The 22,833-nt window shown below is 41.3% G+C and overlaps 1 protein-coding gene across 1 annotated transcript in view; it reads right to left on the reverse strand.

Annotated features, from left to right (window-relative positions):
- LOC149798174 (magnesium transporter NIPA2-like) overlaps nt 1-18,444 on the reverse strand; it is a 47,553-nt gene extending 29,109 nt beyond the window's left edge. Inside the window, exon 1 of the mRNA XM_089963282.1 lies at nt 18,216-18,444. The gene's annotated coding sequence lies outside the window, so the exon portion shown is untranslated. The remainder of the gene's footprint in view (nt 1-18,215) is intronic.
- Between the last annotated feature and the right edge of the window lie 4,389 nt (nt 18,445-22,833).

Consider the following 22,833-nt stretch of genomic DNA (forward strand, 5'->3'; position numbering starts at 1 on the left):
ATCATCTTTTTAATCCATCCAATTCTGGAGGTAGGTGGTGTTGTTAACTTGCGTACTTTTTCTGGTGGAGTTAGAAACCCTTCCTCTTCTTCTTCTCCTTTTTCTGTCTTGACCACTGGTACTGGTACTGGTACTGGTACTGGTGATGGTGCTGGACTTTTCATCAAGGTCTTAAAATCTTTCAGAGTGGGTAGAGCTGTTTCGTCTAAAGCTTTCTGGTGAAAGAGTTGCAATCGTTGCAAGAGTTGACCGTACTTTTGCGATTTTTCTGTTTCGGACAAATCTTGGCGATCCATCAAGGACTGCAATTCGTGTTGTAACTGGGACATTTCGCTCAAATTGGGATTGGGAGGTAAATGCGGGGTGCGTTGTTCTTGCCACCGATGGTATTCCATCCATCGTTTGTAAGGCACTAAAGCTAGTTTTCGTCCTTCCATGGGGTTGTCAGGGGTCGATTCTGAGATCTTGGGACTTTCGAAGGCCTTTTTATCTTGCTCCCATCAGTCCTCCCAACATGGTTCCCAAGACTCCTTTCAGTATGGGGCCTAACAAGAGAGGCAAAATGCCTCCACGTTGAACCAACATCTTCTTTTTTTGACGAATGGGAATTTTTTTTCGAACCATTTGGCGAAGAACGTGACGATGTTTGCCTAAGCATTGTTTCTGGTGTTTGGACAAAGGGATCGTGCCTTTCAAAACGTTCAAACAACATTCGCAGACGGTATCGATGACCTCTTTGGAGGCCGTTTGAATGAGTTTTTTTCGTAGGGGTGGAGAAGCTTTGGACAGGACAGATAACAGGTCCCCATGTTTAGCTAAACGTGGTGGCAGTCCTTTCCTTTTCTTTCCTTGGGGTTTTCTGGAGGGTGACATTTTTGCTTGTGGGTTCCGGGACATTCACCGAACAGACACTAACGTCGATGACTTAACGCACACCCTTTTATCTTTTTTTGGGGCTATCGCTTTGTCATAAAGGTGACAATGTTTTTCCCAAAATCGCCAAGGAATCCTCCCCTTTGTTGACGCCTCTTTTTCTTGGAACGACTGTGTCTTTTCTTAGGGTAATGTCGATGCTTGGCTAAGCGCTTTGTCGGATGACGCGTCTGCCTTTGTCTCTTTCTTTTGTGGCTTCTTGGAGGTGACATCTTTTACAAGTTCACTGATACCCCGACTTGGTCACAGGCTCTTTTTATACTGGAACGCGTCGCCACTGATTGTCTTTACGTTTTATCAGTTTGAGGACAGGCATAACACGTCGTGCAGGGGTACGCAACGGACTAAATCGAGCCAGTTCTTGCTTGGACAAATCCAGTAAACTTTGTAACATGCCCGATCTTTCATGGACTTTGATTTTGGGAGAAGGTACTTTGTGAGCAGCAGCCACTGCCGCTAAATTGGAGGGTCCTGCCACTGGGGAAGTTCTTTTGGGGGTCATCAACGGAGAAGTTCTTGGTGTGATCAACGTCTCCAAGTACTCTTCAGTTCCTGGTGACATCAACGGAGAAGTGGACAAACGTGAGGCTGCCGGAGACGCTGTGGCAGGTCGTGGCTTGCGAGTGTAAGGTTGCGTCCTGGCCGAAGTGCCTCTCTTGCGACTAGTTTTCTTCTTCTGTGGACTTTTCTTTTTCTGGGGACTTTTTCTCTGTTTCTTTTTCTGGGGGCTTCTTTTCTTTTTCCGGGGTGATGGTGGTGGTGTCTGGTAAGAGGAGGGTCCTGCCACTGGAGAAGTTATTCTTCTTGGGGACCTGGTCTTTTTCTTTTTCTTCTTGGGGATTCGTTGGACTTTTGTCTTGGGGATAACTTTGGGGGCATTAGGATCCCATCTTAAGAGTGAGCGAATGATGACCCCTCCTAGAGTACCGCTCCCTCCAGGTTTCAAAATGATTTGTTTTTTGGTTTGAGTGTCGATGCGGGGATCGGCCAGTTGGACCAAAGCGACTTTGTTTCGATCGAAAAAGCGTTTGGTTTGATGAGGAATCTGAATGATTCCTTGGAGTAATTGACGTGCCGTCACCGTGAACCATCGTAAGACTTCTTTGAGACTAGCTTCTAAGACACGGGCTCGTGTTTGTGGATCTTTTTCTCGACTGATGCCATACAAGGCACGAATCAATTTGACGGGAAGATGCGACTGAAGGGACGTCATGTTCACACTGTGTGAGACAGACGAAAAAGGGTCTGAGGTTTTTATAGATTTTTTTCATGGGGAGTGAAATGAAGTCGAGGACGGAGACGTGTACAGGACAGGCCCTCCGTCTTGGCACCAGTGGTGAAACAAGTGGGTACGAAATCGCAAATCCTCGGGGGTCGTAGGTTTCAAATCGACGAGTAAATAGGCGTGTGGCGTTTGAGTGGCATCGTCGTACGCCTGAGTCAGCCAAGGCGTTCCTAACTGTTTGGCTAAGACTTGCACTTGCGATTTATCTCGAGGACTTTTAAACAAGACCACGTAATGCGCATTGAGACTGATGGTGCGATGGGCTTTACTTTGTTCAAACAAATTTTGGGTGATGTAAACGACACTGGCATTACGGTGATGCCCTTTGCGCGTAAACCACAATTTAATTTCTTCTTCGTCTTCTCCTAACATGTCGTCGAAAATGACCAAATGGGTTAGACGGGAGTCAGAGACGATGCCATCGTCTTCTTTAGGAATGCCTTCCACAAACACGATGGAATCGCCTTGACTTTCTCGCAAGAGGCTGTACGCCGATTGCCACTCTTTGTAACACCACACGATCCGTTGAGGGGGTCGATCGATCAAATGATGTTTATGTTCGATCAAACGTTTGACGAATTCGGTTTTGCCTGAACCGCTAGGTCCAGCAATGAGCATGTTAAAGGGATGGCGAAGATACAAAGCCTCCCAACTGGCACGATCTAAGTGTTCGTCGATGACTTTGACAGTAGAGGAAGAGGGAGCAGAGACAGCAGAGGTAGCCATGGTGTGAGAAATGTCACTTGTGACACTAAAAACAAACAAGACAAGAGTTTATATACTTTTTCAGAACACGTTTATTGAATGTTTCAAATATGAACACGAAAGACAAAAATACATACAACCCAAATAGTGATGTACAGGAATATAAAACACAGCAAAACAATCAAAGTGAAATATAAACAAGTGTCTGTACAACATGTTTTGGGTAACGAAGATGTCCTAGGGACAGTGTGTAATGTTCTTACAGTCTCTACTTGAGGTATTGTCACACAAGTGTCCTCCCGGAATGACCTTTCAGGTATGTCCATGACAGTCCTGTCCTGAAGCGAGTGGTTGTTCTCGGTGACGGGTTCTTCTGGCACCGTCACTAACACAGGTTGAAAAGTAACTTTTTTCCTTGAACAACTCTTGTGCATACTGGGCCACTTCTTGGGTCCAAACCTCAAAACCCCCCTTTTTCCAATCACGAACATCTGTCCAATGAGGGTGTAAGTCACAAGCTACACACACATCGTCATACACGTCTTGGGTCGCTAAAAGTTGACGAATCTTTTTTTCCTGTTGAGGTCGAGAAGTATCCAGATGAAAACGCAAGGCTTTGAACAAAAGGAGTTTTTCGTGACCATTTAAGGCCATGGAGGTGGTAAGTACTGATCGTAAAGAGTCCACAAAGAATCGGCTGGTAAACGAAATCCCAGAAAACAAGTCACTAAGACACACACCACTTGTCGTCCAAAATTGAATGGATACAGTTCTTGTAATAATTGATGGTAATGATCCACGGTTTGAATATGGTCATTGAGTTCCTTCCACGGAATCTGTTGGATGACATGTGACATAAACCGTGGCATGACAGCCTGTTTTTATATTCTCTTTTTTTCGGATGCAATAGACGTACTTTCTAGCCAGAGATCTTCGTTCTCCAGTAGGGAATCTAAATCTTGCATACTGTAACCGAAACGTCAGAGTTCGTTTAGGTGTTTCCTCTTCCTCTAAGTAGATTCCACGTAAAATATGTTGGTAATCCTTTAACTTGTCTTCCTCAATGTATTGCTGTAGGTGAATCTCGAAGTAACCATAATCATGAACATGTCGATCATTAGCGACCTCAAAGTTTTGAACAATGTCTGACCATTGAAAGAATTTCTGACGAATCAGTTCTCTTATACCATTCAGGTACCAGTGGTTAAAGATCTGGTGACGTAACGGATGCAATTGTTCTTTACGTTTCACTTGTATTTTGACCAGCTCTCGGTAAATGCGTTCTCTCAACTCCACAGGCAAAGCACGAATGTTCTCTTGTAAAGTATCCATGAATAGGTTATACTAAATTCTCTTTGGTCTGACACAAGAAATGTACTCTTTGCACAAACATGGTTTCACTTCAGTGTCGAATTTAAATCGTTGAGTCACTAATCTACACATTACAATTCGTTCAGAAGTTTCCTCTTTCACCAAGTTGACATTGTGTGAAAGATGTTGGTAATTCGTTAACTCTTCCTCTGGAATTCGATGCAGTACGTTTACAATGTAGTAGATAAAATCGTCCATACCAAACCATTCCTTTTTATAACCAGGAGGTCGTTGATCAATGTCTGTCCAATGGAACACTTTCAATTGAATCAGTCCTTGTATAGCCTTCAGGTACCAGTGGTTCAAACACCGGTGACGTATCGGATGCAATTGTTCTTTACGTTTCACTTGTATTTTGACCAGTTCTCGATAAATGCGTTCTCTCAACTCCACAGGCAAAGCACGAATGTTCTCTTGTAAAGTATTCATGAACAGATTATTATGGTAAAAAAAGTTACTTCAATGTCTCGGTCCCACTAAAGGTAAGTAATGACAATTCGGTGACCATCGAGCATGTTCTACGTAGGCCGAATCTTGCGGTTCCCAGTGGTGAAGTGACACACTGCAACTGAAGCACTTGACTTTATCTCCTTCGCCCAAGTAGAAAAATCCGGCTCTGGCTAATTCTTCGGGGGTCGGTCCTCCCAGATACTTTGGCCATTTTCCTTTGAACGATTGAAGACGATTTTCAAAGTCGCAGTATTCCGACAAACGCACAGGAAACGAATATTCGTTTTTCACAGGTTCGTTTCGATGAGGGTTGAGTGAAATGGGCAGGAGTTTGCTCAGGGCTGGATGACATCCGTAGGGAGGTAAACGTGAAGGTCGACATTCCCCTTTAAAACGAAACCCAGTAAAATGTCCAAGAGGACGAGCAGCATCGCTTTCGCATCCCACAGGTTTGACACGCACAGCATGACTTTCCATGACAGGGGTAGGGGCACTAAAGTTCCCATGATGCTTTACGGCATCGCTCAGGTCACAAGGTACAGCATCGGTCCCATCGCAAGGCTCACAATCGCACTCGTCTGCAAACTCCGTTACGCAATTACAATGGTAACCACATGGACAATCGCAGTTTCCTTCCGGACATTTTCCGTCGCAATGTCTGGGTCTTATCCATCCAGTAGAGAAAGATACAGCTTTTTTACAATCCCCAAACTGGAACGATGTCTCTTTCAAAGTATTCATCTTGTTAGCTCGGTCTTGGTAGTCACAATGAACTATCGATCTTGACCATAGCCCCCTTTTTATACTAGTCGCAATGCAGTCTCCAGTTTGTACATCTTTCCTTTTTTACGTTTTTTATGTCTTGTTTCGGAAGGTACCGTCTCTAAGGTACCGTCAACATTGTACCGTAGTGTAATGGGTGGAAAGGCCATAGAAAGGTAAGGGCAGTGCGGAGACCATCGAGTATGTTCCAGAATAGCTGAATCTTTATAGATACATAGATCCATTCGTAACTTCAGTCCGCAAGCGAAACACTGTACATCGTATCCCAATCCTGACTCAGGTCCCAAGTAGACAAATCCTGTTCTAGCTAAAACATGCGAAGAAGGTAATCCTTCCCTATCCGTAGGCCATTTCTGAAACGTGTCCAATCGACGGGCACAATCACAATAGTCAGGTAAGAAGACTTGAAAATGGTAGGGTTTGAACTTGGAGTTCTCATCGGTTTTCTCACTCGATTCTTGCTGTGGCGAAGTCATCTTTCTGGTGGGTGGCTATCCTCTTACAACCAATGTTTTATACCAACGTGTCCATACGGTAAGGTGAAATGATTGGGAAGTCGAACTCGCTTCTGGTACACGATTTGATAAACTTTTTCCAAAGGTCGACTGACGATGTGGTGAGTGGGTAAACGTACAATCTTGTTCGGTTGGTGAGTGGTCACTTTAAAGTTTCCATCCTCTCCCGATTGCAAGGCTTCTTTCAATACCCCAAAGTTGACCACACGACTGGTACGATAATTCAGAGTCAGTCCTTTCACTTTGCACGTCGTGTGCACTTCTCCTTGTTTGTCCCGGTATTCGTAGCCGTAATTTTTGGGACCGCCACTGACGAAACTTAGAATCTTGTCGTCGGGATGCTCGTCTGTCCAGGCTCCTAAACGGTCTCCTTCGATGTTAGGGTGATGTTGAATCGGGTGATGGATGTAAATGCAACTGTCCGTGTCAAAGTACAGGACGCGTTCTTCTAACAGTTCTAAAGCTTCGTACAATTTTAAGCGAGCATGGGCTGTCACGTAAGCCGCAATGATGACATTTCCAAAAGGATCGTCTTGTACAAAGTCCAGATCTTCTTCGTAATTGACCAAGATCAAATTCTCTCGAACGACGTCCACGTGTTTCATGTATTTGGTTTTGTCGTGAATCATCTGGAAGTAGCGGGAAGGTTCTGTCAAATATTCCGTCTTGGGTAAACACGGTCGTTGTGCCATTTTACCCCACAAGCAATTTAACATCACTTTGGCAAACGATCGCCTGCCTTCGTTTTTCTCGATGTGGTCTAAAGTGATGCCTTCTTGTTCGTAATATTTCTCTTTGAATTGTATTTGGTCTTCGGGAGTGTGACACCAGGAAGGATAGCCGCTGGCTTCTTGCTTCAGTTTCAAAAAGGCATCCACGTAGTCGGCGAAAATGCCTTTCTGACTGGGATCACCCTTGCGGTACTGTTGTGTCTTGGGAAAGTGGCAAATCTCGTATACTTCTAACAGTTCGTATCCCATGTCCAGAGCTTTGAACAATTCTACGCTGACCCAGGTTCCCGTCAAGGCCCGTTCTTCCTGGCTGTGATAACAAGGCTGGTCTTGGTTGCACGTTTCGGCACAAGTACGGCACAAGGGAAACATCAGTTTGCCTTGACAATGGTGAGGTAAGACGGGATGGTAGAGGTTCGTGGGAGGCAAAACTTTGCACTTGATCAAGCCTTCGTATTGTCGAATGTTTTTCAGGTCGATGTGTTCCGTCAGCAATTGCGGGTGCCCTACAGGAAAGCGACAATATTTACACACGTAGGGATACAGCGAACACACATCCAAGTATTTGATTTCTTCTCCTTTCTTTTCGTCGGCTTGGTACAGCAAACAGGTGGCATTGGTCCTTCCTCCGTACAAACTATCCCTCGGGTTCAGCGGGTCCATGAACTGGTAACTTTCCACGAGGCGTTTAAACTCGGGATCGGTTTTCATACGGTGATCGTACTCGTGTTCCCACATTTCCACCACTTGGTATCCTTGCTGTTCTAACTTTAGGCGTCGCTGACAAGTGTCCTGGTACAAGTCTTCCATGGTTCGTTGCAAAAACTGATTTTTAGTGCCACGGTCAGGGTAACAGACGGGACATCCGTGAAATAAGCAACCGTTAAACTCGTACACGATCTTGGGGTTTTCTAAGTCCCAGCCATCAACCGAATACGTTCCAATGGTCTTTTCGCCTCCTCCGTTGCGGGCATGCTGAATCCATTTGTCTTCCTTGTCGCACAAGTAATGTAACCAACGTAGGGCTTTGACCGAGTATTGACGCTTGACATAGTGGGTCGTTTGAGGACTGATGACAGCCACGGTATTTTCAGGCATGAATCGTTGGCGGTACACTAAGGAACACGCTTTGGCAATGGTGCAAGCTTCTTTCAAAGGATCGACCCCTCCGTGTTCCATGAACAGTTCTCGAAATTTTCCACAGCAACGCCGTAAAATGTCCACGTCGGAACGACAATACTTTAGCATTTCTTCCTGAAAGTCGAAAGGGTCCGAGGCGTGAATCTGGTACCAAGCGTAGAAAGCTTCTCGTTGTTCGGTACGCATGTTGTCGGGGTCGTAATAGTGAACCTCAGGCAAATGGGGTAGAACGGCGTGTTGATTGGCTTCCGTATTGAAAAAGTGTGGAAAGTACCCTTTAGCCATTTCTGTCATTCCAAACGTTTTAGGCATTCGACTCAAAGGCATGGCCAAATAGCTCATCGAATCTTTAAACTGTACTTGTCCCACTTGCATGAAAATGATTTTGGCTCCGTTCAAAGTCACTTTAGGACGCTCGGTGCCTTGTTCCGTATAGTACCTCAAAAGAAACTGTCCATCGTATCCGGAGAAATTGTGAGCCATCACCGTGGCATGACGATGACAATCTCCGTAACGTTCGATGTCCTCTTGGCTCCACGTCTTGTCGACGGGGTCTAAGACCCATTGGGCAAAATCGGCTAACGTGTTTGGTCCCCGAAAGATTTTTTCACGCCCTCCGGGTATCTTGCTGCAGTGAGGGCAATGACTGAAGATAGGTTCTTGAATGCACTTCTCGCACGCTCGATGAGCCACGCAGAAATTAGGAATGTGAATGCCGGTCTCTTGCATGCATTCGAAATCGAAAAAGATGAAATTGCCTTTCTTCTTGTGACCGTCCTCTTTCTCTGGTGGGGGTTGGTATTTTTGCACGTAGCATTGGTGTTCCAAGTCCACGATGTGGTGACAAATGTGACATTTTTTCTTTCCTCGACATACGTGTGCCTTGGCAGCATTGGTACATATGACTTGTTCACACGTAGGGCACAATCTCAGGAGTTGACAAGCACATTTCTTCTGTGAACCTTGCGTTTTCAGATGTTGTTGGTAACAGGTAGGGCTGACAAACGTGCGCAGACAAGTGGAACAAGGCACTGGTTCTTCGCTCAGACAGGGTGAAGAGGCCAAACATCCTGAGCATTTCAATCCACAATGCTTGTGTTGCTCTCGATTATTATAACCATGGTCACATTTCTCACAGTAATAACCGTATCCCAGAAATCCGGTGATACTGGTAATCGTATCGAAATGGTCATCGTGATGATAAACATGAATGTATCTTCCGTCCTTAAAATCTTGGCCTCGAAACAATAGAGGTCCGCGCATTTCTTGAGGGTGCACTTTCAAGGTGTATCGTGGAGCTAGGACATCTTGCAATTTTTGCATCTCAGGAATGCCGCAGGGTGTGTCTTTGGGCAATCCGGCTTGTTGTAACAAGAGTTCTGCTTCGTTTCGTTGTTTGGCTCGGTCGGAACGTTGAATAGTGTCCCAGGTTCTTTTCCATTCTACCGTGTCGTTCTTGTTGGCATAGGTTCGTCCCACCACGATGGCACGGGCTAAACACATCTGGTCTTGAGGGTTGTTAATTCGGACGAGACTTGTTTTGGTGTTGCGAAGGTCGTCTACCAATAACATCTTTTTGCGTCCAGTCCCTTGAGGAGGAGAGACGTGGGTCATGTCCAGTGTGGCTTTTCCATCGGTGATGTCAAACTGGTCATTAGATTGTTGCACGTGTTGAATCTTGTCCATGACTTTGGAAGCAGTCAATTCTGCAGGGGTGCTAAACTCGATCCAAACAGGGGATTTCAAACCGTCGTGTTGTATGGAAAGTCTCAAGCGATCGTCTTCTTTGGGTTGACATTGCTGCTTGAGTGCAGTGAGCAAAGAATCCCACACCTCGGTGATGAACACTTCTGCTTTCTCTAACGGCACTTCAGCCTTGAAATCTTTAAACTTCACCGTGTATTTGTAAGCCGTGGTTCTAAATTTTCTAGAGGAGCGCTTTTCCGTCTCTCGAATGGAATAGTACTTTTCAGGGTTGACTAAGGGTGGTGAACTTGGTTCAGAGGGTTCGGATTCTGGTTCACTCATGTCCTCTTCAAAATCACTGGCATGAATTTGTGCCAAGATTTCAGCCCTGGTACGAGGCGATAGATCACGTTTCTGCCTCTTACTTTCTTCTTCTTCTTTCTTCTCGAATGAATGGGATCGTTTCATCTTGAAAGCAAAAAGTCAAATGACTCAAGTTCAAACACCATAAACTACTTTATAGTCATAGCAGACCAGCGTATATAAAAGGGCGTGTGTCTTGTCCTTTCACTATTCATTTCACTCTCAAGCCGAGCACAACGATGGAAGAGACTAACCAGATGGAACGTTTCGTCAGAGCTTTGCGAGGGGTCATTAGAAAATTCTCTTCAGACCAGCCGACGGACTACTCTCCTTCCTTTAGAGATAAAAGTCAAGATACTTGCTATATCTGTCAGAAGAAAGGGCATTGGTCTTCAGAGTGTCCAGACCGTCAAAAAAGAACAAAAACAGGGACTAAAAGAGACAAAAGTCAAGATACCTGTTATTATTGTCAAGAAAAAGGACATTGGTCTCCAGATTGCCCAAAAAAGAAACAAGAGGAGTCAGAAGAAAAGAGGAATTCTTCAGAAGAAAAAGAGAGGGATTCTTCGGAGGAAGAGAGGGATTCTTCTGAGGAAGAAAGAAGACAGGTGAAGAAAAAGAAACAGGAGAAAAAAAGAAGAAGGGAAGAAAGCGAGGAGGAAGAAGAAGAGGAAAAGAGTGTGACGGTGAAGAAATTCAAAAAACAGAGAGACTAAACAAGGAGAAAAGAAGAAATAAATGAACTTTTAATTAAAGTGTTGTGTTGTGAATTGTGAATTGGATTGTAAAAAATGGAGAAAAGAATAAATTAATGATATAAGGTAAGTGTCTTTGAGTTTTGATTTTAAAAAAATAAGAAGCTACACTCACGCACTCATACACAGACACGTACTATATGGGTAAAATGGGTGAGTTTTTTTAGTTATTGGCAAATTGAAATTGTATTTCTTTTCGAGAAATGTGGGTGGCCCTGAAAAGGGCCTTTTTTTCTTCATGGTGAAAGGGTGAGTTTAAGCAATCAACTTTAACTGCCTTATGCCTTTGCCACGGCCAAGGCCTACTTCTGGACTGCGTAATGTTGATGATGATTGAGTTGAAATCACTAAGGGTGGTACGGTAGGCTTAGTCACAGGGTTGACGTGTTTAGCTCGGGAAGGTCGTATTCTCTTCGGTCGTGATAAAGAAGTCTGATACATTTGTTTCAGACTTCTTAACTCCGCTAAAATGTCCAACAGTACCGTGACCGTTTGATTTTCACCCTCTTGTTTCTTTGCTGCTACTTCTTCTTGCTGTTGCTGTTGTTGTTTTTTTCTTACCTCTTCTTCTTGTTGCTGTTGCTGTAGGAGAAAAGCCTGTTCCGCTTCCTTTTGTCGTTGCATAAATTTCTCCAATTCTTCTTTCTGTCTCTGTCTAAAATTTTCCACTTGCGGTAATGAAGGTTCCGGAACAAATTCTTGCGAGGAGAGAAAATCCACAAAATCCCAATTCACCTCTTCTGAAAGTAAGTCCGAGTTCCCTTGGGCGGTCTCCCCTGCTGGTGCACCCCAATGGATCGTTTTCTGAGTTTCCGTCATGTTGAATCACTGTCGCATAGATTGACTGCACACAAGCGCTAGCGAATCTATATTGACTACGTGACGTCACAGACTGCTCTCTTCGGATTGGATGAGGGCTGACTGAATTCTGTAACGCGTGTTCGGATTGGTGAATGAACTCAATCCGTTTCAATCCTTTCTGTCCCTATAAATAAGCGCCGTTCACTGCATTGATTCACCTATTCTCGGAGCCTCAACATGTGGACCGACGTTGAATCTTCAACCCTTGTGTCAACAATGATGTTCAGGACGGACATGCTCATGTATGTCCGATCCAAGTGGACCGTTGTCCACAGGACCAACAGCAGCCTGTGGATAAGAAGAGTCTATATAGAGAGACAAGGTTGCCTCAAGAGGACTCTGATGTATGGCCCTGCTGTAAGACGAAGTTTGAGGACAAGAAGATGTCGCAAATGCCCTTTATGTTAAGGGCATATTAACATAAACCAAAGGCCCTTTTCAGGGCCAGCCATATTTCTCGAAAAGAGATAGTCTTTGAATTGCCTACCCCTTTTTTTAAAAATTTAAAAAAAAAAAATCCCATGTTAAATTCCCCTTGTCCGTAGATTGTCCCACGATTTATTCCCATGTTAAATTCCCCTTGTCCGTAGATTGTCCCACGATTTATTCCCATGTTAAATTCCCCTTGTCCGTAGATTGTCCCACGATTTTTCGCCATGTTAAATTTCCATTGTCCGTAGATTGTCCCAAGGGGTTCTGTAATGCTAATTCCCATTGTCCGTAGGGTATCCCTATTCACTACTCAGATGCCTTACAATACAGTGGCAGTGTATGTCAACTATACTGAGTGGTAGTCATTGATGTTACATGGTGAATACTGAGTAGTGGTCACTGATTTTACATTGTGAGTATCCTCAACATAACTACATGCTAAAAGGTCTTTTCAAATGTGCATGTTACTAATTTGGATTTGATACATGTTTTAAGTCCTAGAAGGAAAAAATATATTGTGTACTCTACTTTGAGTTTATGAAATATATTTACCCATTTGTAACTGCCATCACGAAATCTAGGTGCACTTCCAATTCATTACTAATTGTCATAAAATTAACATAATGGTGTAATGACCAATGTGATATGATCACGAGATCTATAGTTATTGTCATCCAGATGCCGGTATCCTCAAAAACTGCGGTGGAAGCAGTGGAGTGTATTACCCTACCTTTGTTCGCTCTCCCGTAATGACCTCATGCCTAAAAATAGCTCGCACTGACAGTGTCTTAAATCCTACGATCAAACTTGTTAACTGGGCGGGATACGTCTAGTTAACCAAAGACCATGTACCCTGGGCAAAATTACCTTACCTAATAGAATATCAATCTGTTACATAAACGAAAGTGTGGTTACAATATCGTATTCCTACTATGTGGGAAATCGAAGTAAATTTATATTCTTTATTTCAGTAATTTAGGCCATCGTTCTATAATAATACAATAAGGGTTACTAATTGAGCCAATACAATTCTTATAGTCCAACTGTCAGATATTAAATAAAAATATTTTTTTTTGGTCTAGCTAATAAACAGTATATATACTGTGTAATTCGATGTGAAATCAAAGTATATTCCCTATGGTGGACAGGCAGCCAACATTTATGTTAATATTTTTTCTCTAATATCTTGGCAAAATAGAACATTAAATGCATGGTGTTTGACATAAATTAATAGTATTTTTTCTGAAAAGAAGCTACAAAAACCCATCTTAAGCAATCTCATGTTCACGTTTACCTGCCTCGATAATAATTTTAAGGCTAGAGCAAAGAAATTTCCAGAGAAGAAAGATAATTCTCTGCGTTGATATTTGTCAACGTTCTGTAATAACTTGTATTTTTTATAATACATACATTTTGTTTACTCATTTACATTTTCATGCCAATTTTGACGCCAACGATAATTTCAATGTCTGAAACAGTAAATGCATGAAAAGTTTATAACGCGCATATTTTTTCGCACTAAAACAAATTCAAATAATCTTCAGGAATTTTGTCACCATGGCCATAAATATCAAATTAGTAATATTTTCCTCAACATTTTTCTGACGATTGTTTTCCTTTTAACATGTCTTTATTTAGATTGCCATTACAAATTCTGTCTTGTGATTTGAATGAATGCACCACTGAACGGACAAACTGATGTAGGTGTATACAAGCTGGAAATATAAGAATAAACGTAAAAATAAAAGATAAATAAACAGAACTACGAAATATATGAATTTACGCATGTACGAGAATAAATAATATAATAATGGACCAGAAACATCTCGATAAACGGATAATACAATAATACTGAAAACAGCCATGTAAAACACAAGATTCAAATTACTACAATGAACGGGGTTTGCTATTTACAGAGGGTTGTGTGTGATTTGGATTTTGAATGTAGCTTTAAGAATTTTTCAGTCATATCGCTAGGATGTCTGCAGTTTATAGTGATGTCTAGCACTGGGGCACCATGAAGCAGACATGCAGTATGATGTCGCACCCAGTCACATTATTCTGACACCAAACCGACTAGTCCTAACACTAACCTCTTAATGCTGAGCGCCAAGTGATGGAGCTGTTAGTACCATTTGTTTAATATAAATCTTCGGTATGACTCGGCCGGGGGATCGAACCCACGACCTCCCGCATCCGAGGCGGACGCTCTAACCACTAGGCCACCCGAGCGGTCCAGAGGGTTGTATTTACTGCTGTATTCTACATAACAATAAAACGATTATCTTCTTAGCCGATACAATAAAAATAATTGCAGGACAGAAAGACAATAAAACAAGTCTTTATTTGTTTTATTTACCAACTTTGGTCAACATTTTATCTTTGGTATTTTGTACACTGATATGGGCAAAGCAACCGGTTCACAGAATACAAGACACTCATGGAGTATCGCAATGTCTTGTGGGTAAATGACTTCTTATTATATTTATAGCCATAAGGTTTATTCGAAACCTACCTTATTTACGTGAATATGCTCTTTCAATTTTCGTTCTGTACATTTACGCCATCATAAACTCTCGTATACGTCATATATGCCTCTGGTTCCTCGCGAGTTCAACACGCGACCAGGTCAGCCAGGGCGGCTGCCTCGATGTGTCATTGTGAAAAGCAATAAAACTCCCACTTCCTCGGCATGTTATAGCCGTAATGTGTTTCAAATGGCTTTTACGATAAAAAAGAACCAAATAATCACTCCCCCACCCCCCCACCAAAAAAAAAAACAAACATCCAACACAAGACCTGTTCGCGACCACAACTGGCTATTCTGTTATACGTCCACAGTCCCATTTTAAGTCCATATATATTGGGTTAAAACTCAGATTTTTGACTGCTGGTTATGTTGTAAATATGCCCATGTAAGTAAATTATTTTAATCTCAAGAACATATTACTGAAACTTGACATAAACAGTGTTGTGGTTAGAGCGTCCGCCTCGGATGCGGGAGGTCATGGGTTCAATCCCCGGCCGAGTCATACCAGAGACTTACAAAAATGGTACTTTCGCTTGGCACTCAGCATTAAGAGGTTAGTGTTAGGACTGATCGGCCTGGTGTCAGGATAATGTGATTGGGTGGGACATCATGCTACATGTCTGCGGCATGATGCCCCAGTGCTAGACATCACTATAAACTGTCACACTGCAGACATAGTAGAGATATGACTGAAAAATTGTTAAAGGGACGTTAAAAATCCAAATCACACACACACACACACACACACACACACACACACACGCATATTTCACCCATTCGAAAGCTGAAGTCGTCGATCACTAACGGATGTCCGGCACACTGGTCTGATCTTACCAATGTCCTGATTAATATGCATCAGCAGCATCCGTGTACTCTCAAATACTTTTACGACCAGTAAATCTTGTATATGAATACCCACTATTGTCTTTCTCTCGGTCCCGCTTGCCAAACAAGAGGTCGCGAGTTCGAAGCTCGCGATGGAATCCCAATTTTTAAAAATACATCGTTGCATTGTCATGTTCAGACTTTGTTTTAAACACGCTCGTCCCAATTTTTTTGTTTTCTATTAATTTTTACTCGTGTTCCATGACGGGCAATTAATCTAGTTGTCTAATATTGGCCTTAGTATTAGTCTTTTACATTCGGAGCTATCTCGGCTATTTCTGCCAGACAGAATTATGCCTCGGATGTACGTCTACGCTGTAATTTACAGAAAGATCGCACATTTTGTTTAACGGAAATCCCCACCCCAAAAAAACAAAATTTAGTAGTATCACCGTATCACCTCGGCTATTTCTACCAATGAATGGACTGTAGGATTGACAGAGTTTACTAATGAAAAAAAAAATAGTTCGATCGTTCGTAATAACTCGGTCAATTGTTGTTTTGTAAATAGTCGAAGCAGTCAAAATGGTAGCTATCGACATACTTTCGAGACATGATCCATATGATCGACTACGCAGTTGTGAATGAATCTCCAGATCCGAATCAAAGCTGCAAGCGTCTCTTATATGTGAACATTTTCAGCATGTAAGAGGGGGGGGGGGAGGGGCAAGGTATACCAATATTTACCTAAATTAAATGTCCACGCGGTCTGTTGAACATTACTGATCAATCAGTTTGACAAACCTTGCGATACTAAGCCACGGTATTTCAAATAATCATTTTACTTGCCAGATGTGTTTAAGCCGTTGTTTATTTAGTAAAGGGATAAGGGTTCATCGCACCACTCGAGTCATTACACCAAGTACTGGGACCTTATTATCTCAAAGGAGTACGAAAATAAACATACATTGCAATGCATTTTAACTGCAGGTAGCATCTACATAACATTATGGTAATTATAAATAGGTGTGTGTGTGTCTGTGTGTGTGATTTAGCTTTTTAACGAAGCTTTAACAAGTTTCCAGTCATATCGCTACGGTATCTGCAGTGTGGCAGTTTAAAGTGACGTCTAGCACTGGGGCATCAGGCCACAGACATGTAGCATGATGTCCCACCCAGTCACATTATCCTGACACCAGGCCGACCAGTTCTAAAACTATCCTCTTGCGACTTGGTGCATTTTGTGACGTTGAAGAACAAAAGAAAGAGTTTTTTTTTGGTGCCATGACACGAAGCACCATGTGCCACTCAGTCACATTACCTTGACACCAGGCCGACCAGTCATAATACTCTTCTCTTAATACTGAACGATTAGTCTCATTTTTAGAAGTCTTTTGTTTGACTCGCCCGAGGTTCGATTTCGCGATCTCTCGCATCCTAGGGGACACTCGAATCAATTAGGCAAACGGAACGCGTGTGTGTGTCCGATTTTGATTTTTAACGTAGCTTTAACAATTTTTCAGTCATATCGCTAGGATGTCTGCAGTGTGACAGCTTATAGTGATGTCTAGCACTGGGCATCATGCCGCAGACATGTAGCGTGATGTCCCACCCAATCACATTATCCTGACACCAGACCGACCAGTCCTAACACTAACCTCTTAATGCTGAGCGCCAAGCGAGGCCGCTGTTAGTACCATTTTTATAAGTCTTTGGTATGACAAGGCCGGGGATCGAACCCACGACCTCCCGCATCCGAGACGGACGCTCTAACCACTGCCAACGGAGCGGTAAAGTTGACAGGATATTTTCCTCATATCTTTCTTAACATACTGCAAAATCAGTCTCAATGGACAGCTCCGTTTAAATAATACCCGTTCATTAAGGACACCTATTTAAAACTCATTTTCATGTTTGCTATTAATGTCTCTTTGAAGTCAGCCGTAACTGCATATCGTATTGTAAGACTGAAAATAATATCCTACAATAAGACTGGTAGCAATACTTACTGGAGCCTTTTCAACCCTATTTCAATCCATGTGGGCTTTGCCTTTTTAAACTTTGAATCCTTATTTTAATAGATTTTAATAGGTCTCTCTCTCTCTCTCTCTCTCTCTCTCTCTCTCTCTATATATATATATATATATATACACACACACACATACAAAACAGAATTATTCACTGTTACAATATATCTGTTGTTCGTGGCATAAGTTAGATATTTCTATTTGAAATAAAGATATCTCCAAGGCAAAACTGAGATATCGGTTAAAAATAGATACCAATACAAATCTATCTGACAATGATATTAACCCAAATGGATTGCCTTAAATATAAAACAAGGGTATTAACCCAAATGGTTAGCATGATTAAAAATTACTATGGTTAAATCATCTTTATTTTTCAAGCAGCCTACTTCCCAATTATACGAAAGAAAAATAATTACATTTGCTAATGTTTTATGAGTCTCATATGTTCCACACTGTTTCAACACTCAGTGTTTCTTGTTTTAGTGTACTCATTCCTAACCTTCTTTTAATACAAGTTGACACCATAAAGGTGGTACTGACACGCTCGCTTGAGAATGACATTTTAAACCTAGGACAACAAACAATACCCAGGTGCCCGAGATTTCCTGAAACGCATGGTTATGGGTTATTTTGACAATCTAGTGTAAATATTTTGACGTTTGACTTCAGGTATAACCATTCTCCATATAAGTTAATTTGGGCACAAAACGACTTTAAATAGTTAAGATTTCTTCTGATCATTCTCACATTAACTTGTAATAAGTATCTTCGTCAAAGACTTCATTTTAAACACAGTGCTGGAAAATGGTTCTTGACTTACCTCGAAACTGTTATTTTTCACCAACGAAGACCATACAATTTAAAACTCTTCGGAAGCTCATACTGACTTACTATCGCCGCCTACCCTGCTTTGCAGGCTTTCGTCACAAGTTATTGAAATAGCTCGGGCATTACTTCATAGTTGTGGGTTGAAAGGTATTACTCAGTCAATAGAGCCGTCGACGAAGGATTGGACATTAGCTCACATCGAGACTAAAGTTAAATCTGCTGGCGTAGCTATAAATAAATAATTGCAATTCTCTGAATGTATACGCCCCCTTACCTGAGCGACGCACTTTCAGAACGTCGCACAGTTTTAATTACCTATCATGGACAACTGTTTTCAGTGAAGGTCTTTCAAATTAAAACTGGGTCATTTCAACATGTTTTGTTAGGCGCGTTGAGATAGTATTAACTGAAATTAGTAGCGTAGCAACCGCCCATGCAAATCCCTCAAAGGTTGGCGGTAGGTCCAGCATGGGCACACATTTACATGATTTTCTTGTGAGTGGGGTTCTCTGAATTCGCCTAAACACTTGTTAAAACAAACAAATCGTTTGACAAAAACCAATACCCATGAAAGTGATATATTTCAGCTGTGACTGCTATTAGATTTCGGGAGCCATAAAGTCTGAATATGTAAGTACGTTTGGAGATAGGTGCATGTCTACCCTCAGCGCTTGCCAAATTACCCCCCCCCCCCCCCGCGATACTCAATCACACTTGCCTGATAAAAGAGAAAGGACTTGATACGGACTATTGTTCCCTTACTGACTATATAGTAGTAAAAAAGTAACGTCTTTTTTGTTTGTGTGCAGTTTTTAATTTTCTTACATCATCTGGAATTTTCAGTCTTGTCACTTTTGCTGCAATAATGTCCACTCATAGTCAGACTTGTACACAGTGATGCACTAAGGGAAAATGGCGACCGGGGCGACGACTTTTTTTTGCAATTTATTTTTTTTCTGCTGCTTTGGCGTCCAAAGACCTCTGGCGCTCGGGGCAATGCCGCCCCCCCCCCCCCCCGGTAGGTATACTACACCTTGTACATGAACAGCAACCAAATGAAAGTGAAGCTACGGAAACCGATTTGAGGGGAATAGCGTCTTTCCAAGCCAATTTGTCATATAAAAGAGGACTAAATGAAATAATTATGATAACAACGAACTGAGCTACAACATGAATAATGGCATTGCAACCTTTATTTGATTTGAACTTACATGATAAAGTTCTAACCATGTTACGTTTTTCTCATAAAAGAAGGATTCAAACGTATTCCGGCTGTCAAGAGACACTCTTGGGATATACAATTTTCAACATGTCTGTCCATATTTTCTTACCTCGTTCCTAACATTTCAAAAATTCAGTGTCAGTTATATGTTTATTTAGTCCATACAAAACTTCATTTGCACAGATGTCACAGTTATATAGTATAACGCGGTTGACAATATTATCACATGTATCTTGTTACACATTGTTGTATTCAGTTGCTTACCAAGAAACGCACAGTTTGAAATGAACGTTGCGACCTGTTTGATCATTCCTCTTTGTATTCACGGAGTAGATTATTTTTTTCTCACCTCGTCAACAGTTATTGACCTATGATTGTCTGCGTTTTGTATGGGTATGTTTCTAAGCACAGGACTGACTATATATATATATATATATATATATATATATATATATATATATATATATATATATATATATCGTTAAGGAAACATTATCAGTCGCAAATGTCTACTAGAAAAAGATTCCAGATGTAAATACGTTACGAAAATAACCAGTATTTTCCAAAAGTGGCCATTGTACTATCAAACTGAAAAGCACTGCTCACACATAAACAGCAGGGATGGGGTGGGTGTACAATTAGGGATGAGTTGAGATTTCTGTGTGTTGTTATTAATTCAATCGTTATATTGTTTTATTTCCTGTATCGAACATTCAAACACGGGTATGTTTTCCCATTCCTGCAAGGTTAAGAACGACGAAGGTTTAGATAGCATCGTTATTACAACAAATTCGATCATTTCTTGTTATATTTAACAATTTTAGTCATATCGTTACGATGTCTGCAGTGTAACAGTTTATAGTGACGTCCAGCATTGGTGCATCATGCCGCAGACACGTAACATCATGTCCCATCCAGTAACATTATTCTGACTATTCCAGTCCTATTATCCTGACTTAAGACCGACTAGTCCAAACACTAGGCCCCCGAAGCGGTATATTGTGAAAGTCTTCAATTGTAGAATAAAAGTTAACTTGTTGACAAACAAAATACTGTTTTCTTTAATTTCTTTGTCTCCACTCCACATGTATGCATGTATGTATGTATGTACGTCATTGATTATTGGGATGAAGTGTATGTATGTGTGCGTGCGTGCGTGCGTGTGTCATTGGGAGGAAGGCTAGAGTTATTCTCTTTCAAACAAGCGAATCCAAGGAGTTCGCTACTTTTCTTAGGTCATTATGGAGATTAACTTCGACGTTTGGTCTGCTTAAATCATAGTAAAAGGAACATGTATGGTTACCTTTAGAACATTAAAGTCATAATATAACACCCATTATCAAATTAAGTTTAAGTTCATTTTTTTAAATAAGGTAACGTATTCTGTAAAACTGCATATATTTTGAGTCCAAAAACGAGGCTGTAACGTACTAAGTCAGCTATGACAAACTATCCTTAAAATTAAACCCATCCTAGTCATGTTCATTTTTAAAATGAACACCAAAATGTCCTAAATTCAACAGTGTCTCTTATGGAGACAAATTGGGAACATTGATCAGAATCCAAAATTTCACCTAACAATGACAGAACGCTGAAAGTAACACTTAAATTAAACCATGCATGCCAAACTTAGGTACAGCCGTTAGTCTAAAAACGCCTCAAAATGATGATGCGAATTGTTCAAATTTTATCTTAGGTGCGACCTTATCTATGTAAAAGTGTAGGAGAAAACTGGTGATAATAATAAATATCGTTATCATGCAGAAATGAAATTGATTTATTGGAATTATCACAGGATACAATGCCACCATAAAATGCAAAATAAATCAACTCCTTCCGAATTCTTTTAAATTTAAAGCTGCGCACCGTTTTTGAAAATCCAGTTTTAATTAAGGAGAGTGTTTGTACAAAAGCGAAGGTGAGGCAGACGCACGATATAATGGTGGATGGTCACACGGAGTACGGAAAAGGAAAGGATGGAATAAAAGTCTCAATTTACTACATTCCGTTTTTTCCCCACAGAAAGCAGGAAATAAAAAGGCATGACATTGGCGTTTGCAATGGAGCCATCAAAGTAGCTTTTTTCATTTTTGTAAAAGAATATACCGCTGAATACACCGTATAGTCAAAGAAAATAAGTTTATGTTATGTATGTTATATTTCCTTCAAGTACTTGCCCGCCATGCCTTAACATTATTTATAATTATTTTTCGCTGTTTTCGAACTTAGAATTAAACTCTGCCATTGTTAAAAAAAACCTCAACAACAACAACACCCCATAAAAATACTCCCTGAAGGGCAAAACAATACAAGTAAACAACAGCATGAACCATTTCATTTGTATTAACAATACATATTAAATAACGTTCTTATATTTCAAAGCTCACTCTACGATTACTCCAGTTCACCCTACGATCTCGCCAAGCTCACCCAACGTTTGCTCCAGCTCACCCTACGATTGCTCTAGTTCATCCTATGATTGCTCCAGCACACCCTACGTTTACTCAAGTTCACCCAACGATCTCTGCAAGCTCACCCTACGATTGCTCCAGCTCACCATACGATTGCTTCAGTTTACCCTACGATTGCTTCAGTTTACCCTACGATTGCTCCAGTTCCCCCTACAATCTCGCCAAGCTCACCCTACGATTACTCCAGCTCATCCATTTTGAACGATTTGGCGTGTCATAGTTTACAATCTGTTGGCGAACTGACAAACGAACGAACGACTTGTACTGAAACCTTACCCACCTTTCTGAATCTTATTTTAACTTGTAACCCGAACCCGGTTATTTTTTGCGAATCAGCAGACAAATTTCACTCAAATAATATTTGTTGAAATGTTACGTGTTTAACTGCAATAAATGTAAGGCGTGTACATGCAAGAGACGAAAATTTAGGCCTGAGCTTAGCCTAAACCATTGTAACAGACACTGTTCCTTTCTTGGTTGTGATGATGAGTCACAAAGATAATTTACATTATTGATGAACAGAGATCTCGTAAACCTAAAACTCTTTATGGAGTCAGATGACCAGGTTTGTTACCCCCCTTTTTACCTGTTGAACCGTTCACTAAATACAGCTAAATTACCCCCCTTTTTACCTGTTGAACCATTCACAAATTACAGTTAAATTACCCATTCAGTGGAAAATGGTCACTGTAACACCCATGTATAAGAAAAAATGATAAAAATTATACGAGTTATAGACCAATATCAAATATTTAGCTGCATTTCAAAGTTGTTTGAAAAGACTGTCCACAAACACCGTTTGGATTTCTTCTTATCTAATCCTATTATTCCTTATTGAGTCTGGGTTTCTTTTGGACAGATCGATCGTCTATCAACTGTTACCTACATAAAAGACTTTATGCCAAACTTCAGACGAG

Source organism: Sinohyriopsis cumingii, chromosome 6 (genome assembly GCF_028554795.1).
Source record: "Sinohyriopsis cumingii isolate HCF-2022 chromosome 6, ASM2855479v2, whole genome shotgun sequence".
Lineage (NCBI taxonomy): Eukaryota > Metazoa > Mollusca > Bivalvia > Unionida > Unionidae > Sinohyriopsis > Sinohyriopsis cumingii.